This window comes from Eriocheir sinensis, chromosome 5 (genome assembly GCF_024679095.1).
Source record: "Eriocheir sinensis breed Jianghai 21 chromosome 5, ASM2467909v1, whole genome shotgun sequence".
Taxonomy (NCBI): Eukaryota; Metazoa; Arthropoda; class Malacostraca; order Decapoda; family Varunidae; genus Eriocheir; species Eriocheir sinensis.
In genome coordinates, this window is record NC_066513.1 from 11,140,605 (window position 1) to 11,147,230 (window position 6,626).

Genomic DNA, 6,626 nt, shown 5'->3' on the forward strand with positions numbered 1-6,626 from the left:
TCTTTTAATTAAATTCCAATAAAGAAGTAAAGATGTACGCACCTGTAACTCTGCATAAAATCAAACTTGCATATGAACAAAATATCAAAAGAAAAGATTTACACCATCAATATTGTTTCAATTATTTACCATAAATCCGTTTATAAATATGTTCCTGGCCACATGAACATTTTGCTGCTAACACAAAATTTTATTTTCTATTAACCTAACTGTTCCATTAAAGAAATAAAGGTGTACGCACTTGCACTCTATAAAACATCAAATAATTAATTCCACCATATAGCCATAACTTCATTATTCAGGTTGCAAAATGATCATATAGTAATTGGAATAATTTCACCATAAGTAATGTATTCTATATCTATTACACTTCACTGCAAGTGGCATTGCTTTTGATTGCCTTAAGGGCTGAAATCATTTTTTCTTCAATAGTGAAAGTGTCTGATGTGGCATTTTTGTTGCTAAGGTAATATACCATGTGCATTAGTCCACAGAGGGTTTCATTTTTTAGCCTGGACCTCTGAGGAGTCTTCGTTAGGTTTAACTTGCTAAAAAACCTCTCCACACTTGCATTTGAGAATGGAAGAGATAACAAGACAGAGACCACACTCCAAACATGGTGTTTGAGCTGTCAACTCTTCACAAAAGCAGTGAGACCTCCACTCCTCATCAGTTTTCTTTTTGTCTGCATATTTACAAAGCTGTGGAATTGCATCAAATACAGGTGCCAAAGATTTAGGTTGCAGGTTTACAGCATTCTTGGGATCTAGACATTGCACTATAGAATGGATGGGCTCTTCAAGTGAAAATCTAGTCTGGATCTGTCTTACAGATTCAATGAGAAAATTTAAGCAATTTGCATAGAATGTTTTCACGTCATTAGGACTACTAGATGGCTTTAAATCTTTCAAAGTTGCCATAGCAAAATAATAATAATCCATGCACAGTATAAACACAATATTACCCTTATCATATACCTTCCCCCAATTCCCCTAGATTTTGCTTATTTTAGGCTTACCCTAAACTTTACCCTAAAGAGGGTCCAAATCCCCTAAAATGGGGTATTTTACCCTAAAGTGGAAACACTGTTCACACCCTCCTGCTCGCTCGCTGCCATCTCGCTTTCCGAAGCAGCGTCGCTGCCATACGCACGATGTACAAAGTCGCTCGCATATACGCACGCATACACCACGACCCCTTGCGTTTGACGAGGGTATGCGAGCGCATGCTGCGATGGTCTCTCGCTAAACCATGCGAATAATCGTCAAGTCGTTCGAACTTTACCGCGCGACTATTGCGACTCATCGCAGGGACATCGCTACGATGTCGAGCGTATATGCCGATTTCGGAAATTTTCAAAATCACCAACCGTCGCAGAGCGAAATCGCGGATGTGTGATCCCAGCATTAGAGGTGCAGTGCATCCGTCACTTAACGTAACATGACTCTCTACATTCATGATGTACATACATACATTCATCTTTCGCTTAATGATTATTTCTTTCCTCTATCACATATCCCTATTCCTTTTTTTTTTTTTTGTCACCACTACTTAAACTCCCGTTCTCCCCCTTCTCTACTACACTCCTCTCAGTCACATTTATCTTCCTAACATCCACTTTAATAATAACCATTCGTTTACTTCTTACTCAGCGTTTATCTTTTATCTCACGCGTGAAACCTCTTGACTCTATTTTCTCATTTCTTCTATATCAACACAAATATAATTCATTTCCCTTTCCTTTCCGTGTCCACTATATAAATATGTCACTACCGCAACTTTACATTCACTTCTTGCTGAACGTTTTACTCTTTCATTCACCCTCTCCTACTATTCTTTCTCGTCCCTCTTTCTTTAACCCTACTTTAGTTAATCGCCCTTTCTCTCCCTTCTCTCCTGCCTGTTTTTCATTCTCATTCACACAAAATCTTCGAGAATGTTCCTTTACTTATTATTTGTGTTACAGGAAAGGACGCAGCTCAAGGGCATGAAAAGGTGTAGAAAAAAAAACTCAACGCTGCTCCTGAAACTTCGGACCACCCCTTCATACTTTTTTTTCGAAATGTTTAACGTCACTCCGTCTTCTTTTTATCATTAAAATTTTATACCTCCCTAGACATAAATCTAATTAAATTATCTCACACTCTCTCCTACACTAATTAACTATATGACCCTCTCCATTATCAACTCATCAGGCATTGATTCCATTCGCAACCTCTCAATTTTCCATACCTCCCCAAAGTAGTTATAACTGTCCCCCTCAACTACTACCCTATTCAATCTTGTTTCCATTCTTGACGTATTTACACACATTCACCCACAACCCCTAGCTCTATAATTTTAAATCCGCTGTATTTACCACAACACTTATCTTTCTCCTGTCACCCCCATCCCATTATAAACCCTTATATAATTACTCCCTTCCTCTCGCTCCCCTAAATTCATCTGCCATTTTTCTCACCATTTCCATTCTGCGTCAATTAACCTCCTACAACACCCCATCAACCTACCGTCAGCTTACACTAATCACTCAAAGCCTATCCCTGAAGAATCCAAAGTACATCACACTCATTATTCCTCTGATTCGTTCTCTAAGCCTTCCTCTGACTCGTTCTCTAAGCTCTCATATGATTCGTTATCTAGGCCTTCCTTTGATTCGTTCTCTAAGCCTTCCTCTGGTACGTTCTCTAAGCCTTCCTCTGATTCGATCTTAAAGCTTTCCTTTGACTCATTCTCTAAGCCCTCACTGACTCACCTTTTCTGTATTTCTTGCGCTGTATATTTAATTCCCCTTCCCTCTTTCCCTCCTCTTTACCTTCTCTCTTTGCTTCTTTTTTTCTTTTCTTCCTTTCCCACGGTCATTTCAGCGTTGTTTCTTTGATTTCCTGTCCCTCTTTCCCAAACCTCACTCTTCCCTTTCGAATTATTCTCTTCACTTTTGTCTCCCTTCCCTTTTCTTCAAACTCCTCGGTCCCTTCTCATTCCCTACCCCTCACCTCTCTTTCTTTTCAGCTCCCTCTTTTCAGATCCTTCCTTTATTTTACCTTCGCTTTCCTTCTAAGTATTTCCCTTTCTTTCCCTTCTCTCCTATCCCAATCCTATCAATCCTCCACTTTTATCTTTCCATTTCCTTCTCTTATTTTCTCCTGTCCGTCATCTTCCCTCTTTCTCTCCAACTATACTTACTTTACCTAATCTTCTTTTCTTTTTCCTTCTCTTCTCTTCCTTTTCCTTCCCTTCCCTATTCTTCCCTTTCACTGCATTACACTTTCTTTATTTTTCTGCCCTTCTCCTTCTCCCCATTTATTTGCCTCCCCATCCCATCCCTACTCTCCCTCCAACCCTGATGGACCTGATGGAGTGCCTCCTATTGTCCTTAAAAACTGTGCCTCCGTGCTGTCACCCTGCCTGGTCAAACTCTTTCGCCTCTGCCTGTCAACATCTACCTTTCCTTCTTGCTGGAAGTATGCCTTCATACAGCCTGTGCCTAAGAAGGGTGACCGCTCCAATCCCTCAAACTACCGCCCTATAGCTTTACTTTCTTGTCTATCTAAAACTTTTGAATCAATCCTTAACCGGAAGATTCAAAAGCACCTTTCCACTTCTGACCTTCTATCTGATCGCCAGTATGGGTTCCGCAAGGGGCGTTCTACTGGTGATCTCCTAGCCTTCTTAACTGACTCTTGGTCATCCTCTCTTAGCCGTTTCGGTGAAACTTTTGCTATTGCGCTGGACATATCAAAAGCTTTTGATAGGGTCTGGCACAAATCTTTGCTTTCTAAACTACCCTCCTACGGTTTCTATCCTTCTCTCTGTACCTTTATCTCCAGTTTCCTTTCTGACCGTTCTATTTCTGCCGTGGTAGACGGTCACTGTTCTTCCCCTAAATCTATTAACATTGGTGTCCCACAGGGTTCTGTCCTATCTCCCACTCTTTTTCTGTTGTTCATTGATGATCTTCTTTCCAAAACGAACTGTCCTATCCATTCCTACGCCGATGATTCCACTGTGCATTATTCAACTTATTTTAATAGACGACCCACCCTTCAGGAACTTAACGACTCAAGGCTGGGGGCTGCAGAACGCTTAGCCTCAGACCTTACTATTATTTCCGATTGGGGCAAGAAGAACCTGGTGTCCTTCAACGCCTCAAAACACAGTTTCTCCACCTATCCACTCGACACAATCTTCCAAACAACTATTCCCTATTCTTTGACAACACCCAGCTATCACCTTCCTCAACACTAAACATCCTCGGTCTATCCTTAACTCAAAATCTCAACTGGAACCTTCATATCTCATCTCTTACTAAATCAGCTTCCTCGAGGCTGGGCGTTCTGTACCGTCTCCGCCAGTTCTTCTCCCCTGCACAGTTGCTGTCCATATACAGGGGCCTTGTCCGCCCTCGTATGGAGTATGCATCTCATGTGTGGGGGCTCCCTCACACAGCTCTTCTGGACAGAGTGGAGGCAAAGGCTCTTCGTCTCATCAGCTCTCCTCCTCATACTGATAGTCTTCTACCTCTTAAATTCCGCCGCAATGTTGCCTCTCTTTCTATCTTCTATCGATATTTCCACGCTGACTGCTCTTCTGAACTTGCTAACTGCATGCCTCCCCCCCTCCCGCGGCCCGCTGCACTCGACTTTCTACTCATGCTCATCCCTATACTGTCCAAACCCCTTATGCAAGAGTTAACCAGCATCTTCACTCTTTCATCCCTCACGCTGGTAAACTCTGGAACAATCTTCCTTCATCTGTATTTCCTCCTGCCTACGACTTGAACTCTTTCAAGAGGAGGGTATCAGGACACCTCTCCTCCCGAAATTAACCTCTGATTTTGGACACTCCTTTAACCTCTGTTCGGGAGCAGTGAGTAGCGGGCCATTTTTTCTTTTTTTTTCTTTGCGCCCTTGAGCTGTCTCCTTAGCTGTAAAAAAAAAAAAAAAAAAAAAAAAACTACATTTCAGAGGCGCTTCACGAATTTCTTGCACAAGTATTCTTATATTACGTTTTCCTACTTATAAAGTTTTCCAACATATTTGTGTCTAAAGCTGGAAGGTTCTCAAGAGCTGCACGCTACCATCACCATCACCACCACCATGACCACCACCACCGCCGCCGCCATCACCACTACCACTTCCCTTGTTTCACATAACTGTCCAGTTCATATTTTTAAACATATCGGGCCTCAATAACGGCTATTTCCCAAGGCCACAGAGAAGATAAACTGGTGTATTTTTATTGTCTTTTCCGACCAAGATTCAGATACCGCATAAACTATCACTAGCATCAGAAAATAGTGCATAGGGATCCCAATAACTTCAACGATAATTTTTTTCAAATAAACAAACAGAGGCACCGATACGTTTGAGAATACGGCTCCACAGTTCTTGGACAACCGCCACCAACAACAACAACACCACTGCCATTCACGCCACCATGTCTGAGAGGATAAAAGTAATGACCGTAATAAACACTGTTTCCATCCACCACAAACCATTTACCACATTACTATATACTGCTTCTGCACGTAAAGTGCTATACCACAGTGTTGATATACCAACATCAACACCACCACTACCTTAACCATTACAACCACTATCATCATCATCAACAACAATAACAACAACGACGACAACAACAATAACAACAACAACAACAACAACAACAACAACAACACCAACAACAACAACAACAATAAAACTAATAAATTAAAACAGCAGCAGCACCACCAGCAACAAAAATTAGAAGAGTAAAGATACAAAGAATATTACAGTAACAAAGCAACAAGAGAAAGAAGAAGAAGAGCGAGAAGAAAATGAAGAAGAAGAGGGAAAAGAAGAAGAAGAAGAAGAAGAAGAAGAAGAAGAAAAAGAAAAAGAAGAAGAAAAAGAAGAAAAATAATAATAATAATAATAATAATAATAATAATAATAATAATAAGAAGAAGAAGAAGAAGAAGAAGAAGAAGAAGGAAGAGGAAGAGAAAGTTGAGTATTGAAAACGACAACAACAATAACATCAATATAATTAAATGACAACTATTTCATCAACAAAAAGAATAAGAACAGAAGGAAAGATGAACAAAAACAATTAGGCTACTACCACTACTATTGCTACTACTACTACTACTACTACTACTACTAAATAATAATAATAATAATAATAATAATAATAATAATAATAATAATAACAATAATAATAATAATAATAATAATAATAATAATAACTATGGTAATAATAATGATAATAATAAAATAATCATAATAATGATAACTATAACAACAACAACAACAACAATAATAATAATAATAATAATAATAATAATAATAATAATAATAATAATAATAATAACTAAAGTAATAATAATGATAATAATAAAATAATCATAATAATGATAACTATAACAACAACAACAACAACAATAATAATAATAATAATAATAATAATAATAATAATAATAATAATGGAGGCGGTGGCTGAGTGAAGAAAATGCCGTCTTCTCTTTGCTAATTTCATCTAGGGGAATTTGATGGTAACCCTGTTTCAAGTCTAGTCATGAAAAACGCTTACTATCTCCCAATTTATTGAGTATGGTAGTTATATTTGGGAGTGGGTACATTCCA